General features: G+C 43.4%; 2 protein-coding genes across 6 annotated transcripts in view; both read left to right on the forward strand.

Moving 5' to 3' along the window:
- MANBAL (mannosidase beta like) overlaps positions 1-18,533 on the forward strand; it is a 101,765-nt gene that overhangs the window by 36,088 nt on the left and 47,144 nt on the right. The window lies entirely within an intron of this gene.
- The window catches only part of SRC (SRC proto-oncogene, non-receptor tyrosine kinase), a 113,221-nt gene continuing 99,673 nt past the window's right edge, over positions 4,986-18,533 (forward strand). For all 5 annotated transcript variants that reach the window (XM_060772214.2, XM_060772213.2, XM_060772215.2 and 2 more), the window contains exon 1: positions 4,986-5,744. The gene's annotated coding sequence lies outside the window, so the exon portion shown is untranslated. The remainder of the gene's footprint in view (positions 5,745-18,533) is intronic.

Below are 18,533 nucleotides of genomic sequence, written 5' to 3' on the forward strand. Positions count from 1 at the left end.
CGAAGAGTCGGAGACGACTGAACAAATGAACAACAACAAAATGGGCTCATAAAAAGAGATCCTCCAGATAGTCGCAACCCAAGCTGCAGGAGTTACTTCCCCCCAGCTAGGTGTTCATGGGACTGCAGTGCTAGTACCTGATCCTACAATGTGTTAACTCAGATATCTGAATTTCTTCCCAAAGGGAATTAAATGTAGTCTCTCACCAGTTATTGATGTTTAGGATAATGCTGCCATGATGCAGTTGGATCTTAGATGAGATTATTTGGGAATAACCAGAAGACAATTAAATGGGGCTTCCTTGAAGGCACAGTACTAGGGCAGGGAGGTCCTTGATGGATTTCACATGCTCCCTGGCTCTACTCAGTTTTACCCAACTCAGCTGCATCTTAGCCTTCTCAGGTTCTGATTCATATAGTAATTCCCATATTTTACTTCATGGAATAAGAAGTTAGTATTCTTGAAGGAACTCCCCTCAATTTTTTATTAGTGCATCGTGCTGATGACTCACACTTCACTTGTGGTCAACTAAGGCCCCTTCCACATAGCTGAATAAAATCCCACATTATCTGCATTGAACTGGAATATATGGCAGTGTGGACTCAGATAACCCTGTTCAAAGCAGCTATTGGGTTTATATGGCTGTGTGAAAGGGGCCTAAGGCCTCTAGATCCTTGCCATATGTTGCCGTAATGTGACTGTACTTTAACTTCTATTAGTGCAGGTACAGAAATGGCTTGGGTTGCTTTTCTCTGGACACATTCCAGATTGTCAATATTCTTGAATTGTGGTGCTCACAAAGGCACATAGTATTCCAATGAGCTCTGACCAAAGTGGAACACAGTGGCACAACAACTTCTGTCAATAGTAAGACAATATATTCTTGTTGATACAGTCCAGAACTGCATTGGCGTGTGTTTAGCTTTTGATCAACCAAGACTCTTAGATCCTTGCCCAGGCTATGTGCTTTTATAGTTTCTACTGGCGCAGGTACAGAAAAAAATCAACAGCTGAGGGCATGACGGCTCCTATTTTAGACTGAGGTTGCAACCTTTACTTTGAATTATCACCCCGCCCCCAGCAAAAACTCCAGTTAAGAAAATAATGTACACAGAGATGCAGAAGGTATCGATCCATCTCTCTCAGTACTGCCTGCTCTACTTGGCAGCACCTCTTTAGGGACTTGGGCAAAAAAAGCTTCTTGTTTCATTTTTCATTGCACTCTTCCACTGAACTCAGTTTCATCCCATGAGTTATAACCTATAGGAAGACTGATACATCTGAGTTGACTAGATGGGTTGGAAGCACCTGGAAGCTGTTAAAGACTCTCATCTGCTAGATCTGTACCAATAAAAGAGCCTCATTTAATTCCTTGGTTATCATTCCCAGGTAATCACACCTAAGACCCAGCCATATGGCGGTAGTTCTGTCTTACCTATAGGGTTTTCTTAGGCAAGGAATATTTAGAGGTGGTTTTGCTTGTTCCTTCCTTTGAAAGGTAGTGTACAGCACCTGGCATTTGTTGACAGCAGATGCAGGGAATGCCATGGATGTAGCGTAGATTTCAGAAAGTCCTTCGTCAAGGTCCCCCATGACCTTCTGGCAAGCAAACTAGTCAAATGTGAGCTAGGCAAAACTACGGTTAGATGGATCTGTAATTAGTTAAGTGAATGAAACCAACGGGTGCTCACCAATGTTTCCTCTTCATCTTGGAAAGAAGTGACAAGCGGAGTGCCATAAGCAGGGTTCTGTCCTGGGCCCGGTCCTATTCAACATCTTTATTAATGACTTAGATGAAGGGTTAGAAGGCATGATCATCAAGTTTGCAGATGACACTAAATTGGGAGGGATAGCCAATACTCCAGAAGACAGGAGCAGAATTCGAAATGAACTTAACGGATTAAAGAGATGAGCAAAAACTAACAAAATGAAGTTCAACAGTGACAAATGCAGGATACTCAATTTAGGCAGAAAAAAATGAAATGCAAAGATACAGAATGGGGGACGCCAGGCTCGAGAGCAGTACGTGTGAAAAAGATATTGGAGTCCTCGTGGACAACAAGTTAAACATGATCCAACAATGTGATGTGGAGGCAAAAAAAAAAAAAAAGCCAATTGGATTTTGGGCTTCATCAATAGGAGTCTAGTGCCTAGATCCAGGGAAGTCATGCTACCCCTCAATTCTGCCTTGGTCAGACCACACCTGGAATACTATGCCCAATTCTGGGCACCGCAATTGAAAGGAGCTGTTGACAAGCTGAAGTGTGTCCAGAGGAGAGCAACCAAAATGATCAAGGGTCTGGAGAACAAGTCCTATGAGGAGCAGTTTAAAGAGCTGGGCATGTTTAGCCTTCAGAAGAGATGGCTGAAAGGAGACATGAAGAGGGCCTTGCATAAATATGTGAGAGGTAGTCATATGGAGGAGGGAGCAGGCTTGTTTTCTGCCGCCCTGGAGACTAGGACATGGAAAAATGACTTCCAACTACAGGAAAGGAGAGTCCACCTTAGGAACAGCTTCCTGACTGTGAAAGCTGTTCAGCAGTGGAACTCTCTGCCTCGAAGAGTGGTGAAAGCTTCTTTGGAGGCTTTTAAACAACTGGATGGCCATCTGTCAGGGGTGCTTTGAATGCGATTTTCTTGCTTCTTGTCAGGGGGTTGGACTGGATGTCCTACAAGGTTTCTTCCAAGTCATGTTACCCCTCTATTCTACCTTGATCAGACCACATCTGGAGTACTGTATCCAATTGAAGGGAGATGTTGACAAGCTAGAATGTGTCCAGAAGAGGGCGACTAAAATGATTAAGGGTCTTCCAACTCTATGATTCTATAATCCCAGTATGAACAAGGGCTGATCCTGCTTTGCTTCCAAGATGAGAAGGGTTTGGGCACCTGGATGAAGGTACAACAGGCATGGGCAAACTTCAGCCCTCCAGGGGTTTGGAAGTTCAACTCCCACAATTCCTAACAGCCAGAGTTGAAGTCCAAAAGACCTGGAGGGCTGAAGTCTGCCCATGCCTGTGTTAGAGCAGTGTTTCTCAGCCTGTGAGTCCCCAGATGTTTTGGCCTTCAACTCCCAGAAATCCTAACAGCTGGCAAACTGGCTGGGATTTGTAGGTCAAAACACGTGGGGACCCACAGACTGAGAACAACTATGTTAGAGGGTGGGGCAGTCCCTTCCATGCTTACCTGAGGGGAAAACAACTCCATGGTTTTACGTGGAAAATTTCTGTTTGAGCAAACAAAACAGGGGGAATTACTGGACCTTCCTATCTCCTTTTCAGATTTTTTGAGGGGAAAGAGGAAGGAAGGAAGGAAGGAAGGAAGGAAGGAAGGAAGGAAAGAAGGAAAGAAAGAGACAGGAAGGATGGAGAGAAAGGAAGGAGAAAGAGGGAGGAAAGAGAGAAGATAGGAAGGAGAGGAAGGAAGGAGAAAGAGGGAGAAAAGAGAGAAGATAGGAAGGAGAGGAAGGAAGGAGAAAGAGGGAGGAAAGAGTGAAGATAGGAAGGAGAGGAAGGAAGGAGAAAGAGGGAGAAAAGAGAGAAGATAGGAAGGAGAGGAAGGAAGGAGAAAGAGGGAGGAAAGAGTGAAGATAGGAAGGAGAGGAAGGAAGGAGAAAGAGGGAGAAAAGAGAGAAGATAGGAAGGAGAGGAAGGAAGGAGAAAGAGGGAGGAAAGAGTGAAGATAGGAAGGAGAGGAAGAAAGGAGAAAGAGGGAGAAAAGAGAGAAGATGGGAAAGAAGGAGAAAGAGGGAGGAAAGAGAGAAGATAGGAAGGAGAGGAAGGAAGGAGAAAGAGGGAGGAAAGAGAGAAGATAGGAAGGAGAGGAAGGAAGGAGAAAGAGGGAGGAAAGAGAGGAGAAGATAGAATCAAAGAGTTGGAAGAGACCTCATGGGCCATCCAGTCCAACCCCCTGCCAAGAATATTGCATTTAAATCACCCCTGAAAGATGGCCATCCAGCCTCTGTTTAAAAGCTTCCAAAGAAGGAGCCTCCACCACACTCTGGGGCAGAGAGTTCCACTGCTGAATGGCTCTCACAGTCAGGAAGTTCTTCCTCATGTTCAGATGGAATCTCCTCTCTTGTAGTTTGAAGCCATTGTTCCGCGTCCTAGTCTCCAGGGAAGCAGAAAACAAGCTTGCTCCCTCCTCCCTGTGGCCTTCTCTCACATATTTATATATGGCTATCATATCTCCTCTCAGCCTTCTCTTCTTCAGGCTAAACATGCCCAGCTCCTTAAGCCGCTCCTCATAGGGCTTGTTCTCCAGACCCTTTATCATTTTAGTCGCTCTCCTCTGGACACATTCCAGCTTGTCAATATCTCTCCTGAATTGTGGTCCCCAGAATTGGACACAATAATCCAGGTGTTGTCTAACCAAAACAGAATAGAGGGATAGCATGACTTCCCTAGATCTAGACACTATGCTCCTATTGATGCAGGCCAAAATCCCATTGGCTTTTTTTGCCGCCACATCACAAAAAAGCCAATGGGATTTTGGCCTGCATCAATAGGAGCATAGTGTCTAGATCTAGGGAAGTCATGCTACCCCTCTATTCTATTTTGAGAGGAGAAGATAGGAAGGAGAGGAAGGAAGGAGAAAGAGGGAGAGAAGAGAGAAGATAGGAAGGAGAGGAAGGAAGGAGAAAGAGGGGGGAAAGAGAGAAGATAGGAAGGAGAGGAAGGAAGGAGAAAGAGGGGGGAAAGAGAGAAGATAGGAAGGAGAGGGAGGAAGGAAGATCCCCACCGAAATGATTAAGAGGGAAATTGAGTAGAGGGGGGAGAAAAAAGTCCTACGACCCTCAGGAAGAGAGCATCCACCTCTCTCCCAGACGTGAAGCCCTTGAGGACCACAATCCACCCCCTCCCTTTATAAACCACCCTCCCCAAGGCCTCCTCCTCCTCCTCCTCCTCCAGGCAGACACCACGCCCGACGTCAGCAAGCGCCTCGTAGACGTCACGCCTTGACTCACCGCGACGTCATACCTCCCTCCAACCCTCCTCCTCCTCCCCCTCCCCTTTTGCCCGGGCAGGACGGAGTCGCGCGGCTCCTTTCCGCCTCTTTCCTTCCTTCCTTCCGCTCTTCCTCTTTCCCCCCAAAAATCAAGCCAAGGAGGCGGCAGCTTGTCCTCCCCCCTTCTCTCCCCTCCCCCCAGCTTCCGGTTCTGCTGCCATATTCCTTTTTTTTATTTTAAAGGCAGGGGAGGAAAACCCGCTGGGAAAGGGAAATAAAGCAGCGCAAGCGAAGGGAGGCAAGGAAGAGCTGCGTCCTGCTCGCCTTCTCCTCTCCCTTTGGATGCTCTTCGGGTCGGAGGAGGCGCTCCAAGGCTTCCTCATTCCGGAGGAAGGAAAAGGAGAAGAAGGAGAAAGGAGACGCCGGGCTTTCTGGAAGCCGCAGCGAAGGGACTGCTGCTGACATCACTTTCTCGCAAGCCGTCCAAGTTCTGGTCCCTTTCGAGGCTCAAGTCTCCAGCGAAGGAAAGAAAAGAAGGGAGAGAAGGAAGGCAAGACCCAGGCGCGCCTCCCGTCCTAGCAAAGCTCCTCCTGAATGAATACGCGGCGCTTCCTCGCTGGGCCGCCTTCCTCTCCCTCTCCTCCTGGGTTGCCTCTGTTTACTTCCAACTGAGCCCCCCTCTCCTTCCTTCCTTTGGGTTTGGGAAGAGGGAGAAGCACACCAAGGAAGGGAGGAAGCCAAGCAGACGTCGTCTATCAGCTGAGACCGAAAAGCCGGCGGAGGAAAGAGGAAGGAAGGTAAGCCGCTCCGCCGGTGGAGAGAAGCGTCTCTCCTGTTTGCAGGGAAGGAGACAGCTCACTACTTGGCTGGATGGGACTTAGACCCTCCAGGTGTTTTGGACTTCAACTCCCACCATTCCTAATAGCCTCAGGCCCCTTCCTTTCCCCGGCTGAGGGGGGAAAGGAAAGGGCCTGAGGCTGTTAGGAATGGTGGGAGTTGAAGTCCAAAACACCTGGAAGGAAAGGCCCAAGTTTGTCCATGGGTGCCGGTTAACTGAGAGTCTGCAGCACGTGTCTGTGTTTCGAATTTCATGTCTGAATATCCCTTTCTTTCTCCTCCTCTCCTTCCTTCAAGAAAAAGGAATATGGATTAATAATAATAATATTTTCGAAGGCTTTCATCACTGGGTTGTTGTAGGTTTTTCCAGGCTATATGGCCATGTTCTAGAGGCATTCTCTCCTGACGTTTCGCCTGCATCTATGGCAAGCCTCCTCAGAGGTTCTGAGGTCACATAGCCCGAAAAAACTTACAACAACTGGCCATGTTCTAGAGGCATTCTCTCCTGATGTTTCGCCTGCATCTATGGCAAGCCTCCTCAGAGGTTGTGAGGTCACATAGTCCGAAAAAACCTACAACAACCCAATAATAATAATAAAACTTTATTTCTAGACCGCCCTCTCTCTCTGAAGGGACTCAGGGCAGTTTGCAGACACAAAACAAAAAGGCAAACATTCAATACCTTCAAATGAATACAAAATACATAAGAATAATACAAGATAATGCACAGAAACAACCGTACACTTGCAACAATTAAGCATCGAGATGGAAATGATTGAAAAGCAATCCAGTAAGAGATGGTAAACTAAAACCTGAGAAAAGCATTACAATGTTTACCCTGTAAGCAATTATGATACAATTACATTGGAATGGGTTGTTTTGAGTTTTCCGGGCTGTATGGCCATGTTGCAGAAGCATTCTCTCCTGACGTTTGGCCCACATCTATGGCAGACATCCTCAGAGGTTGAGGGGTCTGTTTGGAAACTAGAAGAATGGGGTTTAAGCCTTCCTGAGTCCTCCTTTGGAGGTTGAGAAGGGCGGGATACAAATGCTCTAAATAAATAAATAAGTAAATAAATAATCTGTGGAATGTCCAGGGTGGGGGAAAGACCTCTTGTCTGCTGGAGGCATGTGTCAACGTTGCAATTGGCCACCTTGATTAGCATTTAATGGCCTGCAGTTTCAAGGCATGGCTAGTTGCTGCATGGGGGAATCCTTTGTTGGGAGGTGTTCGCTGACCCTGATGAATTCTTATCTGGAATTCCCCTGCTTTTTGAGGCTTGTTCTTTATTTACTGTTCTGATTTTAGAGTTTTTAAAAAACTGGTTTCCAACAAACCCCTCAACCTCTGAGGATGCCTGCCATAGATGTGGGCCAAACGTCAGGAGATAATGCTTTCTGGAACATGGCCATACAGCCCGGAAAACTCACAACAACCCATTGATTCCAGCCATGAAATCCTTTGACAACACAATAATATTAATAATAGGACTTTATTTCTAGAACGCCCTCTATCCTCAAAGGGACTCAGGATGGTTTACAGACACAAAACAAAAAGGCAAACATTCAATGCCTTAAGTAAATACAAACACATCAAAATAATACAAGATAATGCACAAAAACAACAGTAAACATACAACGAAGAATTATCCATCGTGATGAAAATAATTAAAAAAAACAAACCAATAAGTGATAGTAAACTAAAACATGAGTAAAACACTACAACATATACCCTAAAAGCAATTATGATACAATTACAATAAAATGGCTAACACCTGTATTCTTTTAAGATGTATTGTAGCAGCCAAAAAATACAAGTGGGTTATGGATATTGTGTGTATATGTATGTGTATGTATCTCTTTGCTCCTGCTCCTGAATTCCCCTTTTATTCTAATGGCAGCTATTTCCACTGAGTGGGTTCATCTTTCTCCCTTTCAGTAAAGGCGGGGAAAGAAAGGCAGAGCCTGGTTCTGATGCCTTGTTGTTGTTGTTGTTTGTGCTCAGTGTGCGTGAAAGGATGCAGGCCAGGATGCTTGGCCGCCAGGGAAGAGGATCCTTGGGGGGGGGGGGGGGGCTTTCTTTTGTTGTGGTTCAGTGTCTGCTTCTATGGGAGTGAGGGGAGGGGGCTTCCTGTCTGGTCCCAGGTGCCCTCCTCCCTCGCCCTCCCTCCCGCTTCTTACACTGAGAATCAAATCATTTGGGGGAAAAGAAACCAGGGCAGGAGGGAGGGGGAGAGGGCAACCCAGGAGCTGTTATCTAGGCCAAGAGATGAAATATTAATAACACGACCCATTTCAAGGGCTTTTCCAGCCCAACCCCCCCCCCCCCCAATCCCACCCCCTGTTGTTGTTATTGTTGTTCTGCTTCTGATGTAGAAGCCTTCTTTCCAGAGAGGAGTGTCGCCTATGGGTTTATGTTGTATCATCACCTTAAAGCATGCCTATGTCTATGCCTATGCTCCACCCCCCCCCCCCCCCATTAAATATCTCCCACTTAACTTGGTCTCGCCTTAAATGGTGAGGGTAAGGATTTAATCTCCTGGATAATTTGGAAAAGCTCTTTAATTAAGGAACAAATGGGCCTCTCGCTGCCTTCTAACTTGGGATGCTTTGTGTTTGGAAGCCTGAGGAGATATTATAATATAATATAATCCTCTTCCTTGCCATACACATACAGAGACAATTTCTGTGTCACTGAAAACCAAGGGGATTGAGTCGTAATCCTGCTCAAGACCTTAGTGGGGAGGAGGTCAATGGTGTGTATGTGTGAGTGCACGCCTGCCTCTTCTGAAAAATTACAGGAATTTGAAGTGAGTGCTTAGTTAACTCTCGAGTTGCTTTCCAAGGCAATGCTCAGCTTCTGCTAGTGATATTTCTTTCTATGTAGATCAGTGGTTCTCAGCCTGTGGGTCCCCAGATGCTTTGGCCTTCAACTCCCAGAAATCCCTAATAGTTGGTAAATTGGCTGGGATTTCTGGGAGTTGTAGGCCAAAACACCCTGGGACCCACAGGTTGAGAACCACTGATGTAAATAGATGTGATCAATAGGTACTGCTCTGGTGGGAAGGTAATGGTGCGCTATGTAGTCATCCACATGACCTTGGAGGTGTCTACAGACAAAGTGGGCTCTTTGACTTAGAAATGGAGAGGAGAGGAGCACCACCCCCTAGAGTCAGACACAACTTGGCTTAATGTCAAGGGGAAATCTTTATCTTTACCTTGATAGAGGAATCATGTCACTGATAACTCTCAAAGAGAGATGACCTGGAGGATCTGATCCTTTTGATGATGGTGTTGACAATGGTCTTCTGCTCTTCAAGTCAGACCTGCCTTTCTTTCTTATACAAACTGGCTTTCCTTGCTGCTGACAAGGAAGTTCTTTGCTCTCTCTGTCACCTTTGTGACACAATTATACCAGCTGGTCTTGCAACTTCTCCTAAGAGCTTCATTTAGAATATATAGAGATGGTGATGGTTGTATCTTGAAGGGTTGTTGCAAATATTTATGGGTGCTCCAAGAAAAATTACACAAAGTGTAGTTATTCAGTCTTGTCTTCTTGACTACAGTACTTTTTTGCGGGAGCTTGAGAAAAGACGGGGAAAGCAACAATGGGAGAGTTAGTTGTGGAAGGTGTTATATCCTGAAATCCACATAATGCAACATGGTTTTCTAAAAAAACAAGCCCCCCTCATCTTGAAGTGATCCCTTCACATATTTGAGACCCATGTTTACAAACTAGCTTACAGTAAACAAAAACCAAGTCTGAGCCTTGATATGATAAACCTTCAGTTATGAATGTATGCATTTGCAGTACTTGTAACAGTGACACAATATAAATCACAGATATTTCCTTTTCACAACACAATAGTGGCAGATACCTTGAAATATTGTTGAAGCTCATCAAATTATAGTTAGTAGACTCGTTGCTAGGAAGGAGGGGGAAGCCACTGTTTTGACAAGGGATCCATACATTTCACCAGACTGCCCCCAAGGGGTCCATGATACTAAATAAGGCAAACTTTGCCCCCCCCAGGTATTTTGGACTCCAACTCCCACAATTCCTAACAGCCTACTGGAAGTCCAAAACACCTGGGAGGGGGCAAAGTTTGCCCATGCCTGTACTAAACAGTTATAAGCTTCATTTGGCCCCATATTCCTGAAGCCTCTGACCTGAAAAGCCACCCCTGAAATCAGGAAACATTTGTGATGGTCCAGGGATAGGAAGACTAGTAGGAGCAAGTTAGCAAAAGTTGAATAAAGCTATACTGTGTCAGATCATGCTATTACTCAGTAGTATGACTCAAGATATTGGAGCGTAAATTTGCTTCACGACTATGTGTTATATTTGAGAGAACTCCGGGTTGTCTCCAGAATTTTAGCAAATCTGGGCATATGCTAGAGTCTATATCAAGCATGGGCAAACTTGGGCCCTCCAGGTGTTTTGGACTTCAACTCTCATAATTCCTAACAGCTTCAGGCCCCTTCCACATAAACAGCTGAGGGGACAAAGGAAGGGACCTGAGGTGGTTAGGAATTGTGGAAGTCCAAAATACCTGGAGGGCCCAAGTTTGCCCATGCCTGATTATACAATATGAATATCCAATAAAATTAAAGAATATCCAATAAAATCAAAACCCAAAGAGAACTCTCTTCCTCTCCAAGAGTAGAGAGAGATACGTATTGAGTACCATGCCTTTGGGAAGCCTGTCCCACCAAATCCACCATGACAACTGAAAAGTAGGCTAAAGGTCATGTCCAACCTGTAAGAACTATTCTGAACATGGAAGTCATATTTGGTTGCCCATTAATATGCATCAACAAATTTATTGTTTTGGAATGATAAAAAATAGAGACCAAAACAATTCCATTATGCCTAGGATAAGGAGGTGAGGAGTGATAGAGACTGCATTCCTTCAACATATGTAGGTCTACATACTCCCCATTTTTGCTTTCATGAGATGAGTGATTCTGCAGCAATGTCAGTCATTTGATCCAGCATATTTGAAAGGCAACTGAAAATGACTCACAATGAAGAATCTTTCCCAGTTGTAACTCATCAGGGAGTGGCTAGGGTTCCTTCAGCCTTTAAACTCAGCTAACTGTTTCATGATTTCCTCTAGGGCAGTGGTTCTCAACCTGTGGGTCCCCAGATGTTTTGGCCTTCAACTTCCAGAAATCCTAACAGCTGGTAAACTGGCTGGGATTTCTGGGAGTTGTAGGCCAAAGACCTGGGGAACCACAGGTTGAGAACCACTGCTCCTAGGGTAAGGGGAAGAGGAGATGCCATTCTCTTGACAGAAGGCTGTGTTGTTAAACGGTGTTTCTAAAGGGGTTTCCTTTGCAAAGAAAAACCTTAAATTGTATAGTCATTCTAAGATGCCAGAGCAATAGGGATTAATATTACAAGGGCTCTTCTAGACCCTTGTCTGCAGTGGCTACTCAGAAGACCACAAGCGGGATATGAAGACAGTAGACATTTCATGCTGCGATTCCCAGGCATTCAGAGATCTACTGAGTGATAGCCTTATTCTCCGTGGTTGGATTCTCACTCACAGATACATATGGAGTCCAGCACTCTGAATCAAAGTACCAGTTGTCAAACACATAGTTATGGCGTGGGGGTTGTGATGAAAATTGGGAGTGCTAGTTCCCCCTCCTTTCTGTGCATGAAAATCACTGAGTGACCTTCAATAATTCCCTTGCTATTTTTTAATACTCGGATCTATCTTGCATGCCTGTTGTAAAGACAAGAGGGGAGTAGAGATGCAGAGAGAAAGAAGAGAGTCCTATGTGCTGCCTTGCCTTTATTAGAGCACAGACGAAATATCAGTATAAGTAAATTGTTATGGGAATTCCTCATTCTGACCATTTGCAGTCATCAAAGGTTGCTTAGATCAGCACCAGAGACAGTGTCCTACAGTGTCAGTCCTGAATTTCATCACTTGTACAGTGTGACCTCCTTATACACAGATTTGAATTCCATAGTTTCACTTACACACACTCCAGAAAATTTCTGTTCCATGCACCCCAAAAACTTATTTGTTGGGCTTTCTAGATCGTCCAGTGTGATTCTGTGGCAAGAATAGTAGTAGTAGTAGTAGTAGTAGTAGTAATAATAATAATAATAATAATAATAATAATGTTTAATTATAACCCACCACCATCTCTGCAAAGGGGACTTGGGGCGGCTAACATGAGGCCAAGCCCAAAAATACAATACAGCACAATAAAATACAGAATGGAGACAACAAAAAATTACATCAGAAAATACTTATAGTAGCAAAATAAAATAAATAAAGCAAATTAACACAATATAAAGTCTAACAGAATGGGCAGGCCAAATGGACGAGATAAAATGATAAAACCCTGGATGAGGTAGGAATAGAAAATATTTATGTGATGGGAGCCCAAAAAGGATAAAACAGTGGGGTAAAATATGGGATGCAAACAGGAAATGAGAAGACACCTACTTCTTGTGAAGAGAGCAATGACCAATCTTGATAAAATAGTGAAGAGTAGAGACATCACACTGGCAATGAAGATCTGCATAGTTAAAGCAGTGGTATTCCCCATAGTCACCTACGGATGTGAGAACTGGACCTTAGGGAAGGCGGAGCGAAGGAAGATAGATGCTTTTAAACTGTGGTGTTGGAGGAAAATTGTGAAAGTGCCTTGGACTGCCAGAAGATCCAACCAGTCCATACTTCAGGAAATAAAGCCCGACTGCTCATTGGAGGGAAGGATATTAGAGGCAAAGATGAAGTACTTTGGTCATATCAGGAGGAGACAGGAAAGATTAGAGAAAACAATGATGCTGGGGAAAATGGAAGGAAAAAGGAAGAGGGGCCGACCAAGGGCAAGATGGATGAATGGCATCCTCGAAGTGACTGGCTTGACCTTGAAGAAGTTGGGGGAGGTGACCGCTGACAGGGACCTCTGGTGTGGGCTGGTCCATGAGGTCACAAAGAGTCGGAAGCGACTGAATGAATAAACAACAACAAAATATGGGTTTCCTTATTATCCACAGTTTTAGGTATCCACAGGAAGCCTAGGGACAGATCCATTGTGGCCATGAGGATTGTATTGTATCCCCTCTTTAATGAAGTTCTTCATGATTGCCAGTTAGAAATGTTTCTGAAAATGAGAGATTTGCTGAATTATAACAGTGCTGCAGTTGGGGTATTCATTTAACTGAAATCATGCTTACTTTTCAAAACTTCTAGAGATTAATCTACACTTTCAAGAGGCTAACCCTTCAGTAGTACAACTGATTTAAACGAAAGCTACTTTAATCCAAACCTAAATTATTGCTATAATTGGAATGCACTAGAGCAAGGATGAAGAAGCTTTTCCCCTCTAGATTAGTGGTTCTCAACCTGTGGGCCCTCAGATATTGTGGCCTTCAACTCTCAGAAATCCTAACAACTGGTAAACTGGCTGGGATTTCTGGAAGTTGTAGACCCAAACACCTGGGGAACCACAGGTTGAAAACCACTTCTCTTGATGTACCAGAATTTGACTCACATAGTACCTCTCCACTGCCATATGTTTGATGGGGTTGTGAGAAGTTTAGATTGAAATATCTGGCAGGCCAAAGATTCCCTCCCTGATATAGAGACCAGCTCTTCCTCTTTTTGATGGGGGAAGTGAGGGCATGATAGATATCTGACATATAACTGGCTTACCAGCTGTATCTGGAAAATGATTAACATTTTGTTTTTTCAAGAATTCAGTCATCAGTACGTTGCCTATTCTTGGATAATCTGAATCTTATCTGCACCTTTTGACCTGTAAAAATGACAAGTAAACTGTGAGCAATACTGTGTTTGGCCATCAATGTATTTCCTTCTTTATGCTTCTCTATTACTGCCAAATAGACACTCTCATATTTACCCAGGTAAACAAACTCTCTGCATAGCAGAAGAAGAGCTTGGAAATGTTCTAAGTCCCAGAATCCTCCACACAGATAATGACCATATTGATTAGAGGCTTCTGAAAGCTGTGGTTGTAAAACCGTAACTTCTCAAAACTCTGATACTGGGGCGTCTGTGTTCCACTGCTGAAAGAAATATGAAAATGTTCATGCAATGTGATAGGAAAGCACGGGGAACAGAAAGTAAATTGGTTGCACATCCTGTTTTCCCTAAAATTTGACCTACTCAAAACAGTTCTAATTCAGAGCATGTTAGATGTCTGTTCAGTTACAATTCTGGATACTGTGATATGCTGAAAACAATTTGTTCAGTGTACAAGAGGGACAGCTGTTTTAATCAGCAAAACCATGAAACTTGTGACACTTTATAGATGACTATAATGACTGTGTTAATGTTTATGTTCTTACAAGACTTTATACAATAGATTCAATATACAAAATTGAAAATCAAATGAAATAGTATTCTGATTTGGAAACAATGGGAGTTGAATGAACTACTGGAAAGTTGTTGTCAAAGGCGTTCATGGCCAGAATCACTGGGTTGCTGTGAGTTTTACAGGCTGTATGGCCACGTGCTTTTGGAACATGGCTGTACAGCCCAGAAAACTCATAGCAACCCTATTAGAAAGTCACTTGTGACTTTCTGTAGGTGAAGTCTGGAATTCCCCTCTATCCAGTTGCTTGGAAGTGCCATTCAAAACAGTGTCCTAATTCTGATGGTTCCTCTTATTATCTTATTTGATGAAAATATCTCTCTCTATGCCACACCCATTGATCTACCTCTGAATGGATGCAGCTGTATTGAGGATGCATCTTGAGAATGTAGAAGAAATTGATGCAAAATATCAATTGTAAACACCTATATTTCTCATCAATACCTTCCACCTTGAAGGAACCTCCCTTTTTATTTCTCCTTTGGTACTTCTGCCATTGCTGAATTCAGTCTAAACATTTGGCTGTGCTGAAGGATCTCTGTTAAGCATTGTTCCAACTAAGAGACCAAGCTAAGGCATTCTCATTTGACCCGAAGACAGGTCTTGCTTCTCATTCAGTTTTATACTGGAAACACACTACAGAGCATCTGAAATTGCTGTGATTTTTGGTTGGTCGTACATGCGATCAAATGCCTTCAAGACAGGGTAGAGAGACGATAACAGTTCTGGCACTATCCTTTGCCATAATCCAGTGACCTCAGCTTTCATAATGCCATGACCCCTTAATACAGTTCCTCATGTTGTGGTGACCCCCAGCCATAATTTTTTTTTGCTACTTCACAACTGTAATTGTGCTACTGTTTTAAATCGTAATGTAAATATCTGATGTGCATGATGTATTTTCATTCACTGGACGTAATTTGGCACAAATTTGGCACAAATATGCCCAAATTTAAATACTGGTGGGTTGGGCAGGGATTGATTTATATCATTTGGGAGTTGTAGTTGCTGGGATGTATAGTTAACCTACAATCAAAGAGCACTCTGAATTCCACAAACAATGGAATTGAGTTTTGGAGTTATAGTCCACTTACATCCAGAGAACACTGTGAACTCAAACAATAATCAACTTTTGTCATTTATGAAACAGCTTGATTTAAAATGCTCAGGTACTTACTACTTTTTATGGCACAAAGGCTGTCTTTTTAGGGGATCTCATAGAATGAAGTGAATAGGATCCATGTATTCTTCTTTTATACACTACAAAATACTCTCTCTCCACTTCTCCTAATGCCTGAACTATTCTTAGCCATTAATGGAGGAAATTTTAAAGGCTCTCTGAAGATCTACTGCTTCCTGTGCTTAGCAGTTCAGTGTCTAGTTGTGCTGTTGTCTCTTGGAACACAATCCCAGCCAACCTCACTTCCCCAGTGCTTTTGACCTTTCACACAGCTTTGCTGGGAAGCTTTCTGATGATTTATCACTTGAGTCAGTGTTAAAAGTCCACACAAGCTCTTTCCAAAGCCACCTCCTTTCCTCCTCCTCCATCTATGCTTTCCGACTGCTTCTATCCCCAGTGGCTCAAATATAGTCTGTCATTGTTGCTGTGTGTATTGTAGCTGTTTCAAAGTTACAAACCAAAGACAGCTGGATCTGCTTGCTGGATTGAAGAACTGTGGCGAGGAGATTTTTCCTATAATCAACCACACTTGAATTCAGGAGGGGATGTGTTTGAATTCTTCTATATTGCAGAAACAATTCAAGACATCTTGCTGCCTGATGCAGATTAACCAATGACACCTTTCTTGTATCCACCTAAATCAAGGTGTGTTGCATCCATACCAGTCAGGTTAATTTGGCACGTAGAGGAATAACATCCCACAAAGTACATTGTGGGATGTAAAGGTAAAGGTTTCCCCTGACATTAAATCTAGTCCTGTCCAACTCTTGGGGGTGGTGCTCATTGCCATTTCTGAGCCAAAGAGCCAACGTCCGCAGATACCTTCAAGGTCATGTAGCCAGCATGACTTCATGGAGCACTGTTACCTTCCCGCCAGAGCAGTTCCTATTGATCTATTCACATTTGTAAGTTTTTGAACTGGGGCTAACAACAGGAGCTCACCCTGCTCCCTAGATTTGAGCCCCCGACCTTTCAGTCAGTAAGTTCAGCATCTCAGCAGTTTAGCCCATTGCACTATCAGGGGCTCAATGTAAAAGTACAACAATATAATAATTATTGGTTTTCTGCCTTTTCATGGAATGCTAAATCTGTTTGTAAACCCATTTGTAAACTTTCCAGGTGTACCAACCTCTTCTAGCTTTTTGCTCTTTACAGAAAATCTACTAAGGATAGGACTAGGCGCTCTTAATATGGAAACACTTTTCAAAAGACTGACTGATGAGATAAGGAAGCAAGCAAGAAGTTAGTAAGCTGAAAAGAAAAATCAAAGGAACCAAAATAAACTGTGATTTATAAGGGATAAAAATTGAAATCCACAGTTAGGCAATGTTGTTACTCCAGTTTTAAAAAAATAAAGTGCTTGATCATTGTTTTGAGACATGTCATGTTCGCAATAAAGACATTGTCCAGTAGTAGATTTTGGAATTCATAAACAAAGAATAATAAACTTGCTCACTGAAACTCTGAATCTTAAACAACTCTGTGGGTTGTGTTGGGTGGTCTGTTCTATAACACTATAATGTTCTGGAATGAAGTGATTGTGGTTATAGGACTAAAATGGGTTTGGATTATTTAATAATCCTCTAAAAGCAGAACCATCTCTTTATAGTAATGGGGTTCTGGAATTCTCTGAAGTACCTTGAAAAGTCAAAGAGCAGAACTGAAACCATACTCACTTTAGGTGATCCCTCATAGTCCAAGGATGATGTCCTCCAAGTGTAGTGTCTTGGCAGTGGGTCCATAGGTGGCTGTGGAGCCCTATTCTTGATCCGCATGCTCCCCCGAAGTGAGGACATAGGTTTCCAGATGGAAGGCGGTCCCAGTCAGGGTTGGCTTGACTCGCCTTCCTCTTGGCACATTTCTTCCTTTTACCCTCCATTCATGTCTCTTCAAATTCTACAGCACTGCTGGTCATGCCTGCCCTCCATCTCAAGCGCTCAAGGGCCAGGGCTTCCAGTTCTCAGTGTCTATGCCACAGATTTTAAGGTTGGCTTTAAGTCCATCTTTAAATTTCTTTTCCTGTCCACCAACGTTAGGTTTCTCATTCTTGAGTTGGGAGTATAATAACTGCTTTGGGAGACAGTGATCGAGCAGTCAGGCAATGTGGCCAGTCCAGCAGAGTTGATGGCGTAGGAGCATCACTTCAGTGCTGGAGGTCTTTGTTACTTCCAGCACACTGACATTTGTCTGTCTGTCTTCCCAAGAGATCTGAAGGACTTTTTGGAGGCAACACTGATAGAATCGTTCCAGGAGTTGAGTGTGATGTCTGTAGACAGTCCATGTTTCACAGGCATATAGCAGGGTTGGGGGGACAATGGCTTTATAAACAACTCATATATTAGGATGTCCACACAACTCTACATTGCAGTTTCAGAAGTCAATGTTAATTGGATGAAACCAAGGTTTCAATGGAGGGAACATGGCTATTCCAGTTTGCCTTGACTTCCCCCAGCTCTTTGAAGTATACCACCAAGCTTTGTTTCTTTTTGAACTTTTAGGGCTAAATCATCTAACTGGGATCGTTCAAGATTTTTCCCTATATTAGACGGTGCAGCTGTATCCCTGGGTGAATGTGATCTGCCCTGAAACCTGTTGATGTCACAAATATCTTCATGATGCATTGTTTGGGGGAGCTGATTGTCTCATCTTGGATCCCATGTAAGAATCGAAATCATTGCACTTTGTACAGTGCATGTAGTGATACATTTTGAGTGTAGGCTCTAAAAACAAACCCTGTAATAGTTACTGTAGGAAGAAAGGGCCATAATGGATAGTTTCTCAACTGAAATATCTTCTGTATCTGTATTGGCAAACCAGTTTTAATCTTTTTCATCTTTTGTAAAACCCTATCATTTGAGTCTTAACTGACATTAGGGATCAAGCTACCCCATTACACATTGGCAGATTAGGGTATAATTCATACTAATAAAAAATCTTGGTACTTGAAACCTGCAAGTGCTGGCTAGTGGTGATGCCCTAAGACAGTTGCATTATAGTTGTTGCTTTCCCTTGTTTTGAAGGATGAGTGTTGTAAACTAGACCCATCTTCATTCTAAACAGGAATGGATTCAGTGTTATATCATTAAGATTCTGCCACCCAAGCAAACCACCCAAGATGGTAGTTGTGGTGGTGGTAGTGAGCCTTCTTGTTGTTAACAATCTAAGGCAACCCTAAGGAGAACCAATAATAGGGTTGTCCTGG

This window comes from Anolis sagrei, chromosome 4, assembly GCF_037176765.1.
Source record: "Anolis sagrei isolate rAnoSag1 chromosome 4, rAnoSag1.mat, whole genome shotgun sequence".
Classification (NCBI taxonomy): Eukaryota; Metazoa; Chordata; class Lepidosauria; order Squamata; family Dactyloidae; genus Anolis; species Anolis sagrei.